The 16,725-nt window shown below is 45.9% G+C and overlaps 1 protein-coding gene across 10 annotated transcripts in view; it reads right to left on the reverse strand.

Moving 5' to 3' along the window:
- Lpar1 (lysophosphatidic acid receptor 1) overlaps positions 1-13,991 on the reverse strand; it is a 122,933-nt gene extending 108,942 nt beyond the window's left edge. The window contains exons 1-3 of one of the 10 annotated variants that reach the window (XM_063287075.1): positions 13,871-13,991; positions 13,005-13,154; positions 9,781-9,888 (exon numbers count right to left, since the gene is read on the reverse strand). The gene's annotated coding sequence lies outside the window, so the exon portion shown is untranslated. Of the gene's footprint in view, positions 1-1,553; positions 2,312-6,501; positions 7,501-7,607; positions 8,357-8,953; positions 9,291-9,334; positions 9,489-9,580; positions 9,752-9,780; positions 9,889-10,331; positions 10,544-13,004; positions 13,155-13,870 lie in introns of those variants that run through there. The other 9 variants (XM_006238195.5, XM_017593125.3, XM_006238201.5 and 6 more) reach the window with 9 other exon arrangements.
- Between the last annotated feature and the right edge of the window lie 2,734 nt (positions 13,992-16,725).

Below are 16,725 nucleotides of genomic sequence, written 5' to 3' on the forward strand. Positions count from 1 at the left end.
ATATAGCTGAAGATGACCCCCGATGCTCCCGCTTCCGCCTCCCAAGGGCCAGGATCATAGATGAGAGCCACCATTCCCAGCATCAGGGCGACACTGCGGAGTGGTGAGACTACCGATGAAATCTCCTATCCATCCCAGATATTCTAACGTGTACCGTTCTCACTACAGGGTGGAATAAGCGTGACGAACTTTAACACAGGATTTGATAATAATAAACAGGAATTGATCCCAGCCCACGTAAACAACAGAGGTGGACCAAGTCCCACTGCCCACCTCAATGGAGCAGTTAAAGTTTACAGTGACTTGGGCAGACGTTTCCGGAACCTCCTGGGAGCCTGCTGGAGTTTCTCAGAGTGCTCCCAAGGCTTCTTAGGATTTCCAAGTTCCTCCAAGGATTCAGTTTGCCCTTTATTCCTCATGACGACAATGCAAGTTCCACAGCTAATTAAAACCGTCTCTGTTTCTCCCGTCAGCCCCCATATCACCACTAATCTCCCAACAACTTTAAGAATATTTTTTCAGAATTCAGAGATTCATAACTGGAAGGATTGTTGGGGGGGCAGGGGTGGGGTAGGGGTTCCATTCATCACACTCACAGGATACCATTCCAAAATCCACACCATTTCCTGTTTGGGGTTTGGGCTTAGGGCTGACAGTAGGCCCTGACACAATGCAAGGCTAATGCTCGACCACAGGGAGCCTCTTTTAACTTTCTGTTGTGAGACAGCTCTCTAGGTCTGAACTCCCAGTATCACTTGAACTTTCTCCCATGGTTAGAAATTGAATAGGAAATGGTTTCTTTTCAGGGCCTGATCCACCTGTTTCAGCCTCCCAAGCTGCTAGACTGCAGGCCTAAGCCGCCAGACTCACCTACTGTTTCTTCTGCATCAACCCAGAACCATCCCATCAAGAGAAGCCATAATGGATTCTGAAGGAATCCTGAAGGTGGAGTTCAGTTCTCCACTAGAGAAAAACACTGAAAGACCAAAATTACATATTGTCCCCATTAAACCACTACTGGAGACTTTCTTTTTCCAGTCAGTCTCTCAGAGGCCAGGCTGACCTCGAACTCTCAGAAATTCTCCTAGTTGGACCTTACACACATCCCACCATACCTAAGTTTATTCAATGCCAGGAACCAAACTCAGGGCTTCGGGTGTGCTGGGCAAGCACTTTACCAACTGAGCCACATGCCAGCCTCGAATATATCCTTTCCCTCGCAAAGCTCTCTTTCAAAGAGCTAGTTCACCACACACATTTCAATGGCCTTTACATACAACGATGCTCCGTGTATTGTATCCATAAACACTGCAAGCTCTGTCTTCAAAGGTAAGCTTCAAACTGCAGCTTCTAAGAAAACAACTCTGCCTGTGTGGTTTTTAGACCTGTCCAGAACTAACAACCCCCACTGTGACTCTCTCACACCCTGGTGCCTCATCTGGTAACAGTATCCTAAAGACCATTTTAGTTCCACTCAAGACTGCCCCACGTACACTAGCACGATTTGCCAGAAGCCGTATATACCAGGCTTCTTCCCCAAGCCTGTCACTCACTCTCGTTCCTTCCGGGCCTTCCCTCTGGCTCTTAGGCATGGACCTGGCACCAGCACTCAGCTGCCGTACCAATCACTCAACTACTTCAAGGCAGGCCGGGCTTGCCCTCCACCCTCAGTGTGTGGAGAACTCTGTGTAAACTTTGGTTTGGAATATTACTGGCTCCCTGATCTGAGTCATCTGTGACCATGTCTTTCCATGTTTATAATCCAATTGAGAGCAAGGCCCGTGCATTTTTTTGGCTGCCGTTTAATTTTTCTTTCTAAGTGTTCTCAGGCACGCACGAGGCTCTAAGATCTCAGAGGCACGACAAGATAAAAGTGCCTTGAAAGAGGAGGTTGCAGAATCTGGAGAAGTCCGTCAGCCTGCCCTGGCCTTTGAACCTTTGCGTCTGCGTCCACTCAGCAAGGAAGCCAAGGGCTTCTCTGGATCTGCAGTAAAGAGTGGGGCAGAATGAATGCTGCCTTTTCTCAACATGACAATAATCCTTCCCCCAACAAATCACAGTCCAAGGAGGCAAGCCATCCCTCGACAAAAGGCCATTCTGCTTCAGCGAGCTGGGTTCCTCCGTTAAGAGAATGAGCCACCCTTATCATCCCCTGATTAGACTTCTAAGGTTGGGGGAGGGAACCGTTGTTTAAACTCCCACAGGGCAACCTGACTACAATGAATAACTCCACCTGTCTCCTCCATCCCACAAGTGGTTCCAGGCCTTCCCCTAGTGCCTCATTTTCTACCCAACAAAAGGCTCACAGATGCTTAGCACGTGTTCCCAAATGCCCTCCCTCCCCTTGCTCGAGACCCTGGGCCGCAGAGCCCTTGTGGAAAGAACACGCCCTGTGATGGCATTATTCATTTTAACTGTCACACAGCTGGAAATGGTTTTCTCTTTCCCCTTCCATAAGAGTCATTCGAGTCACTGACAAGAACTCTCTGTTGGATGAAGTCAGGCTGAGTTTAAAAAGAGCCCATGCAGGCTCTTCTGGCTTCTGCTTGTCACTTTTGATGGCAACCTTGGGTACAGCCTGGCTAAGGCAAGGAGGAACGGAGATGAATCGAGACTCGCTGGCACGACTGCACACAAATATATAAAAAACTATAGCCATGCATGCAAGCAAGAGCATACAGTGTCCTAGGCTTGGGTAATCAAAGGCCAAGAATAGAAGGTTTCAGAACAAACTGTCGACAACTTAGTTACCTCAGATAAGCAGCTGACGTGGCAGAGGCCTCATCTCCTGCTGTAGACATATGAGTACTGTTTGGAACACTACGAAAAAAAAAAACCCATCTACTTTTACAAATGGATACAAGGCAGCTCTTCTGGTTGGATGCTTTCTATAATGTTTTGTATTCTTAAGTGCTAGCAACCAGACCTTAAGAGTCAAATGCCAGACTCTGAATTTTCTAGGAAGACAGCCATAAACTGAACATAGAAACTCACAAGTTGGGTCAAAAGCAGGAATATCCAGAAAGAAACAGAAGCAAGCCAAGGCTACGGACAAGACGTGGCTGGGTCTGGCACTGCATTCTCCAGCTCGCAGTTAAATCTTAGTTAACTGTCTTACATTTATAAAATGAGAGCCTGAATACCCTTCACTGAGGGGAAACACTGAGAGGAGAGGACTTTGTAGGTGCTGAAAAATGGAAGGAGAGAGAGAGAGAGAGATTATGATAGACTACCATCTCCATGACAGAAGAGAACTTACACAGCTTGAACATTTAGCAAATGCCTACTGAACATGGAATGAATGAATGAATGAGCCATAAACAGGATTAAACAAAAGGCTCAGGAGAATAGAAACTAGACTTGGGAAGCAGATCATATCAATAGGGTTCCTGTTTCACAGATGTAAGAAGAAAAGTCCTTTGACTTACACAGCCTAGCAGAGCCAGCTCTGGAGACCTCCTGACTCCCCTAGCTTGATCTCTTTTGTTCTCCAGGCTTGGCTTATCTCCTCTGGTCCTTCCAGAGTCTAATCTCCCATGGTTCCTCCCAGATCTTCCGCATTTCCACTTCCACTGCCTTGACCCTCGACTTAGAAGGCCAGGTTCCCGGCCCCTTTGCCTTTAATGTTCCGGTAGGACCAGGAACCCATCATTCAGAACCCTCACTAGCTTCTCTGTTAGGGGTGGAGGGAGCCCGAATTGCTCATCTCTGTCTATCCCTGGTACTTAGCACTAGGCCTGTATGCAGTCAGTTACATACTCCTGGGCTTGGGAAGATGTTGCTTTTGCTGCCTGGCATCCATCTCCCTCCAAAGAGCCAGGACTATCCTTTACTGGGACAGAAATTCACAGGGGAGTTAGGGGAATCACTGGGAAGCAGGGTGACTGAAGCACTAACCTAGACCATTGCTTCAAATTTAGATAATGGAAAAAAAGATCCCCTCAGGTGTGTAGTAGTTCATCCAGACACTTGGGATGTTGAGACAGGAATGGTTTGCTGTGGATCAGAAGCCAGGCTGGGTTTCATACTTAAGGCTAGCCTGGGTTATAGTATAAGATCCTGTCACAAAAGGCAGGAAATGGGAAACGCTGAAGTAAATGAGAAGAAAAGGAAGGGTAGCAAGCTTGCTGAGGAGAATGGTTCCCAGGACAACCCTCTCTGAAGCTCGCTTCTCTGAAGGCACGGGCACACAGAGCGTCCACAACAGACAAAATGTCCTTTAAGTGACAGTGGCAACCTAAGCAGAGATCCGAAGCCACATGTTCCCAGGCAAGCTTTCTTTTCCTTTAGAGGAAGAGACTGGTTTTAAAAGCATTTTCTTTTATTTCTATGCTACCACAGCACACCCCGGCCTACCCCACTGGGGCTCGCACATGTTTGTTTTAGCCCTGAACTAAAGTCAAGAGTCTACCCCGTCATTATATCACTTTTTTAAACAGTACCACAAAAAGAAAATAAATTATAACCTAAATGCATTAAAATAGTCTCCTTTCATTTTCAGGAGTGGGGGGAGGGGAAGCCTGACTTTCATGTGAGCATCAGGGTTAAAGCTTCAGTAGCAGTGGTGGGGTGGCAGAAGACAGTGTTTGGATATTAATACGATTCCCTGGGCCTGGTGTAGTGAGCTGGTACTGTAAGAACAAACACTACACTGAACTCACACTAATTTACCAAGACAAAGGGCCAAGACACTGCCATACAATTCACCACTCGATAAAACGTGACCTTTTGAGAAACCCTAAAATAAAGTGCATCAGCCTTGGACTTCTTCAAATTAAATAACTAGTTGACTCTTTTCTTTCTTTCTTTTTTCTTTTTTTAAACCATGCCAAACTGAAGTCCCCATACCTTAAGGAAGATTTTTTTTTCTTTTTTTTCTTTTTTTTTTCTTCTTTTCGGAGCTGGGGACCGAACCCAGGGCCTTGCGCTCGCTAGGCAAGCGCTCTACCACTGAGCTAAATCCCCAACCCCAGGAAGATTTTTTTTTTAAGTAAATAAACAAATTAATTGAAAGCAACCAAGAGGACCGTGCATTTAAATTGTATCCAGAAGACAATACAATGCTAACCAAGTCTCTTTTAATGATCTGTCTTCTTAGCCTCTCTAAACTCAGGGGTAATTCAAAGTCTTTACCCAAATCAGCTTGACATGCAGCTGAAAAACCGGTGTATTCTCATCAGTCACACAAAAGCGGGGGGGGGGGGGGGGGGTTCCTGCACTCTGCTATGGAATTCCACCAAGATCCCCCCCACCCCCACCCCCCACCCCCCCCCCCCCCCCCCGAGACAGAAGGAGCTAACTGCTTTCAGAGAAGAAAAAATAAAACCAGAACTTACTACTCTATAAGACTGGGCAAGGAGCTTCTGTTGGAGTACTGGAAGTCAAACTCTATAAAGGAGTCTTGGAGATCTATTCCCCCAACCCCCACCCCAGTCCTTTAAAAGGTGTATTAACTCTATTTCTCCACTAATGACAACCCTCTCTGGTCTGTACTACACGTATTCTGCTCTGTGGTTACGATACTATGAACAAGATAAACAGGGTCAAGAACACCAGTTGTGGAGAAGAGTCCTGTTTAAGCTAGCGTTAGCCAGCAGGCTACCCCCAAACAGAGAATGAGAACATCCTATGGCCAGCATCTGCCTGCAGAGTAACTCTAACACACATGCTCAAAAGGTCCCACAGGCCCTGTGCGACCCATGAACCTCATCCATCTTTACTGAATTAAGTTTCCCAAAAGGAAGCTATCATTTGGAAGAGGGAAGGGGGAGAAATGACACACACAGATTGTTCTAGAAGCTTTATATAATAGCATTAAATAAATTGGCAATGGTGCCATACAACTTACTAGCCGTGCGTTTACAACACAACATCAGAGATCACACATTCAGTCATCCCTCAAACATTTCACCTCTGCTCTGCTGCTAACGGGTACGACTTGGGGGGACTCGGGCATCTTGGGGCTTAAGTAATGACAAGCCATACCACCTTAAAATGACATCCAGCCCTCCTCCATCACCACCAAGGACCATGACAAGCACCTCTGATAAGTCTGATAGGTCCTCCCTGTCCCCATCGATCTTTAAGCCAAGCCGTTGGTCTTCCCCACCACAGTTGGAATTTCAGGGTCTGCTCCCAGCCCGCCAAGGGTCTCAAGACTTCTCTGTCAGCACATAGTGACACAATATGGCACACACACACACTTCCTTATCGACACCACAACCATCCCTATCCCCACCTTCTGCACTTCAGCTTTTATTCAACCTCTCTCTTCATTTTCTTCATATCTGTTACGACAAGAATCCAATGGTTGCTTGTTGAATTAAATTTGTCTCCTTCTCTCCCAACATTCTGACACATCCCTGACAGATATTTAAGCACTGACACAATAGTGCCTTTTGAATTATCATCCTTTGCAAAAAGCAAGAAACCAGACAGAAGATGCTGACTTAGCAAAGGCAGAGCTGACTTACGTGTCAGTTTTATAACGTTATGCCTCACCTTCGAGGTAAATCATGTTCCTCACATGTGCAGGCATGATGATACCAAGGAAGAGAGAGAGGAAGGAAAGAAGGAAGAAGAGGATGTGAGGGAAGGGAAAGAGAGAAGAGCAAGGGGGGGAAGAGAGGCAAGGAGAGAGGGGTAGGGATGGAAGGAGGAGGGAAGGGGGAGGGGAAGGAAGAGAGCAGATTAGGAGGAGGAGGAAGAGAGGGAAAGATGGAGGAGGGGCTGAGGGTGGGTGGCCACACATTAAGCACAGACATTAAAAACGACCTTACACTAATCTTCTAAAGACATTGTAAGTCAAATTCTTGCTAGCTTCCCACTGAAATCAAGCATGGTGTGTTCTGTTCCGAGTACAAATTTTTATACCAAGCGTCTGAAGCAATCCCTGTTCCTAAAAAATCACAAATTTCAGACTGAATGTTATTATGCCCTCAAAGACTCGGCAACCAGGATTTATTTTCCCCCGATTGTCCCACTAGGTCAAACAACAGATTCTGTAAAACCCAACATCTATGATAGAATCTGAAGAACAAAATCAAATTACATTCTGGAAAATACTAACTCTGAATGAAAACAGAAGCCTCTGAAATGCTGCCACTTAAATTTCTACTTCCGTGATTTCTTTACCGTCATTTACAGGGACGCCCAGCTTTGGCTGGTAGTGGCAGATCGGAACTGAGGATGTGAAAGGCAGGGTGGGTGGGGAGGTGGTGCCGCCTAGTAGAGGTCAGACCACAAGGAGTGCTTAGACCTGAGGTCAGTTTTAAGCAGCCTCGCAGGTTTGGAATAATAAGGATGGCAGGAGAAGAAATTATTGCCAGTCCCCTCATGTAGTAAAGAAAAAGGAAGGAAGGAAGGAAGGAAGGAAGGAAGGAAGGAAGGAAGGAAGGAAGGAAGGAAGGAAGGAAGGAAGGAAGGAAGGGAGGAAGAAAGACTAAAGAAAGTCAAGTCCCTGCTTAAGCCCCTCCCTCCGAGCAGCCCCTTCCTGATGGATTTCTTTTATCCCATCTTTCTGTTGCCCTCCCATTTCCCCCATTAGACTAATTTCCTCCCATTTTCCTTCTTCAACTTCAACTAGTCTATCATGAGGAATCACCCACCAGCAGTCCCCAGTTATTGTGAAGATGGTTGAACAGCAAAGATCATCCCATCGATTCATTTTTCTGATGAGGACACCAAGCCCAGGAGCCCAGAACCCGTTCTGGTTTCACCGCTAGGGGACGCTGTATACAAGGAGGCTCTGATGTGGAGGCCCAGTTCTGCAGGCACACTTCTCAGTCTTTCTGCCCCAAACTGCTTCCCTCTCTTTCTACATTTTTCCTCTCTCAAATTCACACTCATGACCAAAGACAAGGTAAAATAATATAGAATGTTTTAAAATACCGTTTTCATATACTTAGAGCCCTGGAGGTTATTATTATTCATGATGCTGCATCTGGAGAACCCAGGGCAAAAACTAGATGCTATTACATCTGTGTGTTAATGCAGCTGGCTGTGGTGCACGGAGCCTTAAGCGTATTGTTGATCCCTCTTCCTTGGTATTCATTCCATCTGACAAGAGACTGTGTTCTTCCATTTTCTAAGGGTTTGAAACCAGGACTTCACAGTCATGTTAGGTGAGCAAAGGACACACAAAGGATAAACACGCAGCACTGCCGAAAAGAGTAGAGGATCCTGCTTTAATAATTAGCTACCTTCTTCCAGTCGCAGTTAGCAATTTGTATCGATGACGATGTAGATATAAGGTAGCGCTTAAGAGGTATAGATTCAAGTACAGCTTAAGAGTGAAACTTTTCACAAGCCAGCACTCGCTGGAAACCCACATGGAAGAAAGCTCCGTAGGTTTCAAATAAAAAGAAAAAAAGAAGAAGGAGAAGAAGAAGAAGGAGAAGAAGAAGAAGAAGAAGAAGAAGAAGAAGAAGAAGAAGAAGAAGAAGAAGAAGAAGAAGAAGAAGAAGAAGAAGAAGAAGAAGAAGAAACACAGGCAGAAGGAAGAAAGAAGGCGGGAGAAGAGGAAGAAAGAACTAAGAAAAGAGAGAGTCTAGGGCCTCAGCCCGGAGGTAGCAACAAGCCCTGGATACCTCACACCAAAGGCCAAATGGCAGCAAAGAAAACAAGTCTAAAGTTTAAAACCATCCACAGTAAACTCTCCCTTCAGCAGCAAAAAATGACCGATCAACCCATCCAAGCAAAGTCAGGTCCCTCCCCTGCCTTGCATTTCCCAGGTACAGGCTAAGCCTCGGGCGGCTACAAGGAAACTTAAGTTTAAATTCCTTAGACTCAAGGGACGACAAAGTCACTGGTGAGCAGTGAGCTGAGCGCGGGACGCGCGGACACCCGGACCATCTAAGTCCTCCGGGGCGCGACACCAAGAAACTTGGGGAGTCCCTCGCCAGCCCTCTCGCGTCCCCAACCCGACCCAGGTAAGCAACCGGAGGCCACCTACGTGTCACTCGGACGGACCCTGGGGCGCACTGACCTGGCCAAAGGGCAGGAGAGCCGCCGGGGCGGCTGCGGCGACTTCCCTCCCGGGCTGGGTTCCACCGGCTGGTGCGGGAGGCCAGGGCAGCCTCGCCTCCTGCAGGCGGCCTCACACACGCGCGCACACCCACCCACTCCGGGCCCGCGGGCGCGCGCACTCACTGGCGCTCACGCGCACGGCTACAAAGCCGCGGGTGGTGGGACAGTGCAAGCCGATCGCGCCGCAGGGAGGCGGGACGGTCGCCACCCGCGGCGAGGGACACCCGGCTGCCCGTGCCTTTACCTGCAAGGTCCAGCTCTGCAGTTCCCGCAGCCCCCACCCAGGCCAGCCCAACCCAAGCCTCACCCCAGCACAACCCGGAGCCTACGGAGGGCAGCACTGTGCTGGAGGACAAGAGTCACAGTTCTCCGGGCGTCACTGCCGCCCAGTCCCAACTTCCCCGGCTCAAGGAGCAGGCAGGCGGCAGAAGAGGCACGGGTGCCAGCTTCCTTGCCTCTCCGCCTTCTGGCGCTTTCTGCCACATCCACAGAGCACGAGTCATGCCCGCACCCCCAAGCGCCTTTTCCTCCCAAGCCGCTCTTCTCTCCTTACCTGCGTGGCACCCACAGCGACACTGCCTCCGGTGGTCCCCTCCCCCAGTCATTCACAGAATTTCCCGCGCTGCTGCAGGTCGGGGAGGGGGGAGTGGTGAGGGGAGCCTAAGCTTTCCATTCAGTCCCTTCCCGGCGCTCTCTCTACCCGCCACATCAGACACACCCACCTCTGTCACCCCTGCCCCCTCCTGTGCTCACCTTAGAACCCGGCCTCTGGCAGAGCTTTAGTGGACTCCCTGCACCGTGCATTTTCATTTTGTTGCTTTTCCCTCCTCATTTGAAAAGCCCTGGAAACCATCACAGAACCTAGGAAAAACAAGAAAAGAAAAGGGGGGAGGGGCGCTTGGTGTATGGCCTCCTCCGAGTTGAGTTTCTTTAACTTTTTCAGACAACACGAAGTTTCAACCAGCACGGCCCTGTACTTCAGGTCATAGAAAAGAAATGGTTGACTTTGTGCTAAGAGGGTCTATGAATTCCCGCATCTCTGCAACTGCAAATCAAAGCGAGTGTGCCTTTGTGCCCCTAGAGCTATGATTATAAACTTCTCTTCCTCTAGGAGTGTAACTTTCCAAGGGCAAACTATGATTTTCAGAGGGTAATTAAGGGCGGGGAAGGCACACCTGGAGGTGTGGGCGGGAGCAGGACCTAAGAATCGTGTTCTGGAGAATACCAGCTCAGAAGCCTTAACATCAGTCAGTAGAAGATAGGGACACACAGAGAGGACCCTCCAGCCATGCCAGGTCACCCACCTGCTCCACTCCAGGCCCGCAGGGTTTCTGGAGTCATCAGAATTTTCTACTTCAATCCACTGCAAAGTCCTCCACCCATCAAAAGCAGATGCCTGGGAGGGAGTAAAAGCCTGAGGGGCATTTAGGGTTGTGGGACTACAGGACAGCAAGGGAATGAAAGGCAGGGAGGGAGTGGATCACCAACTCCTAGCTTTGGACAAAGAAGTCCCTGCCCAACAGCGATGGGTGGAGTCAACAGGACAAGGGGTGGATAGTTTTTAAGTTTTCAACAGGTTGTGACTTGAAGGGACCATGGCCATTTCTTGTCCATGGTATTTCACTGTGCTGAACTATAAAGCTGATCATTTATTTATTCTCCAAAGCTGTTTACTTTTAAGAATTTTGTTCATGCTATGCAGAATGATGTCTCTCGCCTGTAATTTCAGCCCTGGGGAGCTTGAGACAGGATGAAGAGTTGTGAGCCAGCCTGTACTACATGACCACACCAGGCCAGCCAGGGCTATAGAGCAAACCCCCCTCTCTCAAAAAACCAAAGGGGAAAACGATTCAAATCTCTTTTTAAAGAACACTGCTTTCCAAATCCATTTTATACTAATTTATGACTTATTATTAAGTAGTTACCTACTTAAAATATAAAGATTACACCTAATTATTGTTAATATAGTCACACCCAACACCTGTTCTGTTCTTGACAACAAGCAGAAACACATCCAATAGGGTAGCAGGTGTCACTAGAGGTACAGTGCTTGCCTAGGGAGTACAAGACCCTGAGCTAGATTCCCAGCAGTACAAAACCCGAAAAATAAATAAATAAACAAACAAACAAACAAACAAATAAATAAAAACTGTGCCCTAATCACAAATAATGATAGTTGGTCTTAAACTATTAGGAATTTGGGATGAATAGGAAACTATCAAATTTTATACATATATAGTAAAGAAAATAGGAATACACTGAAGTGGGCTTTCACTTTTTCCCTATGGTGCTGCTAAACTCAGAATAATCAGACCTATTACCTGATGTTCTTCCTTCTACTGCCCACTCCATGTGTTTGGTTTCTTGACAGCAATATCTCTATATCAATTAAAAAGAATATTTGGAAGTGATCCCCATGGCTAGCCATCCCTCACTCATTAAAGGCACGAGGTAAATGAGCTTCTCTTAGCTTGTACTCACCTCCAATGACTGGTTTTATCTCTTGCCTTCTTAAGGAATGTAGTTGCTTCTGTCCCAACTTATGTATTAACTACTTTGACTACTCTGTGGTCCTCATTAAACACAAGTGCCCACTAGTACATTAGATCTGAAAAGATGTACCACAGCACATTTGCTGGGTTTGAGCCCCACACATGCACCCACAGACACACACATATACAAACACATGCATACACATAAACACACATACATACACATACAAACATGCACATACATATACACATACTCATATACATATGCACATACACATACATGCTCATACACTGTGCACATACACACATACATATGCAAATGCACACATACACACATACATGCACACACGTATACATATGTACACACAAATACACAGACATACATATACAAACATGTACACATATACACATATATGCATGCCTACATGCACACACATACATTCATATAAACAGGCACATACGTACAAATACACACATGCACACATATACCAAATACATACACAAACATAGACATGTGCACATACAGAGAGAGAGAGAGAAAGAGACTGAGATAGAGAGAGAGAGAGAGTAGAGAGAGTTCCTCGCCTTATCTCTTCCTTATTCCAACTACCATGGCTGAAAATGAAATAAACAAAAGGTCTGCCTGGACAGACCTGTCTTGCTGACAAGCACAGACCTGTCTGAGCGAGACTGCTCTGCAGCCAATTTTAGGTCAACAACCAGAAGTAGGCTAGGTGTCCAGCACAAAAGAGAGACAATGAGATACAGTGTAGGAATAGTGCAAAACCCAGACTAAACCATCAAAACCAGTCTGAAATAAGGTCCAAGTCTGTAAGACAGGGTGGCAACTGCACATTGTTTTCACAGAGTTCCCAGTCGTCTTGTCTCACATGTTGTCTAGGTGCAGAATCTCACCCTGTCCTCCAAGCAAGCCTGGAGTGCACTATGTAACCAAGGATGGCTGGTCTCAAACTCTCAGCTGTCCTTTAGCCTCCCTGGTGCTGGCATCACAGGTGTGCATGAGCCATGCTCCAAGTTGTCTCAAAGACAACGTAATTGAATAAGTTCCTTAAAACACTAACATCCATGATGCTGTTTGGATATAACTAGAAGATGATGCCTAGACACTTTATTTAATGTCAGTCTGGAGTCCTGCTGCTGTCATTCAGACTCATCCTCCCTCTTTTGGATGCCCCCCCATGCTAAATACTCTCTCTGCGTGTACTAACTAATCTCACCAAAGGGCAGAGCTCTGGATGTGCCTCTTCAGATGACTTCAGCAGAAGCCGAAAAAATGCCAAACAGCTGGTGCTGTCAAGCATGAAGAAAATCACTCCAAGGGACATGGGAGGGGCTAGAACTTGTAGGCTCAGTGAAAGACCCCACCTGAGGGCAGTGGCAGGGCAGGGCACTTGAAGTCACGTGGCAGCCACATATATGTGTGTCTGTGCATACACTGTACACAAACAGGTAAACAAAAAGCACCTTAAAGTATTACACGTTATCCAGTGGTCCAAATATTGTCCAGGGAGCATTTCCTGGGGTCTGAAAGGCAGGTCATGTCACTTGATGTTGGTGTTCGCTGGTTTACTGCTCTTCTCTCTAATTCTCCTTCCTCTCTCAGATCCCTTCCATCTAGCAAAAAGAAAATAAAAAGAGAGAGAAGAAAGAAAGGAAAACCAACTACTAGCTAGCAACTACAACTATCAGCTCAAAGGTCTGCAGGAATTTTCCCTTCCCTCTTTAATGTAGAGATTGAGTCAAGAACATATCTGGGGAAACAGCCTTTGAGGTTTCAGCGGGCTTGACAGCCTCTCTGTGTTTTTCCCCTGGGGGTGGGGCTTATCCTTAAGGACACTTTCTATTTGTAAAGGCCAGAGACCAAGGTGGGTGTGCAACTCAAATGAAGGAGGAGAGGGAAGGAGGAGGTGGGAAAGAGGAGGAGGAGGAAGAGGAGGAGGAGGAGGAGGAGGAGGAGGAGGAGGAGGAGGAGGAAGAGGAGGAAGAGGAGGAAGAGGAGGAAGAGGAGGAAGAGGAGGAAGAGGAGGAAGAGGAGGAAGAGGAGGAAGAGGAGGAAGAGGAGGAAGAGGAGGAAGAGGAGGAAGAGGAGGAAGAGGAGGAAGAGGAGGAAGAGGAGGAGGAAGAGGAAGAGGAGGAAGAGGAGAAGGAGGAGGAAGAGGAGGAGGAGGGGGAGGAGGAGGAGGAGGAGGAGGAGGAGAAACTCTCTTTAGAAAAGAAATGGGCTAATGGACTAAGGAGACTCCAGGAAGCTGGAAGGGAAGCTACACTGGTAGCTTCCTGGTGTGCAGTGGGGCAAAGGGGAAGCTGAATGTGAGTGAGCTCACATTTACCTGTATCTTATCACATATCTCTGTGTGAGTAACTCTGTTGATGTTGGAAGCAGACCGAGGCTGATAATTCCTCTCTCTGTGCACTTCTCCCTACCTCGCTGAAACTGCAGAGATCTAAGGGAGGCAAAGAAATCGAGAATGCAGGTGTATGCATGGCGTGAACAATTTTATAGCTAAAAATCGGCATAACTATTTGAAAGAAATGTTCAGAAAGTTGGACAAAACAAAATATCACCGCATAAAACAGTAGGAGGATAGGACCATTTCTGGTAAAACTGACAAAAAGGGATGAAGAAATGAGTATGAATAGGAAGATTTCAATGACAGTTTTAGTAGAAATTTTAAAACTAAAATTAGGTCAATGACAGTTTTAGTAAAAATTTTGAAACTAAAATTAGGTTAATCATTAAAAAAAAATCTCAAACCAAAAAATAAAAAAATGAATATATTTAACTTTAAATAATCTGAATTTCTGTTTTAAATTTTACCCACATAAAACATCAACATTTTGGTGACTATGATTGGTCAAATATTCACATGGAGATAGCCTCAAAGCTAAACATGGTGATGCATGCCTACTATCCCGTACTCAGAAAGCTTAAGCAGAACAATCACAGGTTCAAGGCCAACCTACCCTATGTAGTAAAGCCTTGTCTCAAAAGAAAAAAAACAAAAAAGCTCCTCTTAGCCTTCTCTTTGTCCAGATTTCCAAAGCTGGACAAAGATGGCCATTGATTAAAAAAGGAGAAAACCTGAAAAAAAAAAGTTTCAGAACATAGGAAAAAAATCCTCTCAGTAATTTTATGAGCTAACAAAATTTATTACTAAAATTAAACAGACAAAACTAGGTCAATCTCATAAAGAATGAAACTAAATTCTACACACAATGCTGTCAAACCAAGTTCAGAAATAGGTTTTAACACCTATTTAACACATGTATAAATCTGGTTGGTTAGTTGGTTTTTGTAGTTTGGGGGACTTTTTAAAAAGGCCAATTCTTTACTACTGAGCTATCTCTCCCATTGTGGGAATGGTTTAATATTTAAAAATGTAAAATAATTCACATTCATTTTTGAAAATGTTTCCAAAGAAAAACAAGGAATTTCTGGAGCAAAATAAAACACTGTAACTGACAAGCTGGTCTAGGGGCCTTAACTCTTAAGGATACTTCATTCAAAATCTTCCTAGTAAGGTTAGTAATCGAGATAGCTTTATCGTGTAGGTTCAGCAGTGAGCTCAAGCCCCTTGCCAACAAAATAAGGCAAGAAGAAGAAATTAGGTAGTATTAAGGTTAAAAACAAAGGCTTCTTGTTTATGAATGATATGACGTCAGCTTAAGAAATCCCAACAAACTTGATAAATGAAATACAGTGAACTTCACAACTGTTACCCTAAGACCGACACTAAAGAAGCCCCAGCCGATTGAAGTTGAGTCCCTATTGAACTGAAGCTAACACAAATGCTTGCATGAACAAATTCACAGATTACTATTAAACTAATTTTCACAGACCTTGACAAGGTGACTCAAAAGTTCGTATGACTAATTGACAAATATAAGGATTTTAGAATAATCAAAAGAACCCTTACTTAGGACAAGGGACCGATGTGGTGGCTGATGAGACACTGTATTAAAAATAACTCCAGAAATAGCATCACATGTAATTAACTGACGACTCGATGGAACTCAATGCAAAGATGGCTGCCGCTCTACAGAAAAAGAACAATGGCTCCCTTCTTTGCTCCATTCTACCATCGTTTTTATAAGCTGTTTTTATTTTACGTTGTGTGTTTGAGTGTTTTACTTATCTGTATGTGCGTGCGCACATGTGCCTGATGCTGACAGGTGTCAGAAGGGGTCTGGGTTCCCCTGGAACTAGAGTCACAGGTGGTTGTGAGGTGACGTATGAGAGCCACTGTATGGGAGTTAGGAACTAAACCTTGTCTCCTGCCCACTGAGCCATCTCGCCAACCCTGTTTCTGCACATTTTTAATAAGTTAAAAATCTAAATTTGCAAAGAAAAACTTAGACGTTCTAGACTCTTCACCAGTGCTGAGCGGAGAACGTGCGGCATCGTGTAAACAATAAAAAGTCAAGCCTCATGACATAATAAGGCCCTTTCTTTCAGACAGAGCATGACTGTTATAACATGCTAGGTTTTCCTGAGCCCGAGTAGTTGTTTGAATATCTGTGCCAAGTCACACGATGGGAACAGTCCAAGAAAGGCAAGGGGCATTGGGCTACCCTATGCCACAGTGGGAAGGAGGGATTTTCTGTACTGTGTGTATTTTGTGTGATTTCTACTGTTCTGTCTGGTTGGCCCCTGATACCTTCTGGTGAAATGGTAATGCTAAGGGTTCCTCAACAGAAGGCTCTGAAGGAACGGACCCCACTCTTGCGAACCTAATCACAACCAATAAGCATATTCATTTTGTTTTGCTCTCGAGAACATCGTAGCCACCGTGTATGTCCTTGGGTACCCGGTTAGTCTAGACTTCTCAGACTCTCTAGCGGTTAGTTAAGGCCATTGCATTCATACTTCCTGTGTCTCCGTGGCTAAAATTTTGGAAAGACTCAAGCTAGGAGGGAAGGGGCCGTTTGGCTCACATTTCAGAGGATTTCAGTCGGTTCCTTATGGAAGACATGATTGACAGCAGCAGGGGGTGTGGCAAAAGCAGCTCATTACACTGTGGACCAGAACACAAAACACCAAGCCCCAACCACAGACTGAGCTATAATGTTCAAAGGCCCATCCCTGGTACCCTGTGACCGCTAGTCAGGCCCCATGCTCAAAGGTGGGACAGCCTCCCACGACATCATGGAAAAGCAGTAAGACACAAGCCAGTGGGAAACAGAA

Source organism: Rattus norvegicus, chromosome 5 (genome assembly GCF_036323735.1).
Source record: "Rattus norvegicus strain BN/NHsdMcwi chromosome 5, GRCr8, whole genome shotgun sequence".
Classification (NCBI taxonomy): domain Eukaryota; kingdom Metazoa; phylum Chordata; class Mammalia; order Rodentia; family Muridae; genus Rattus; species Rattus norvegicus.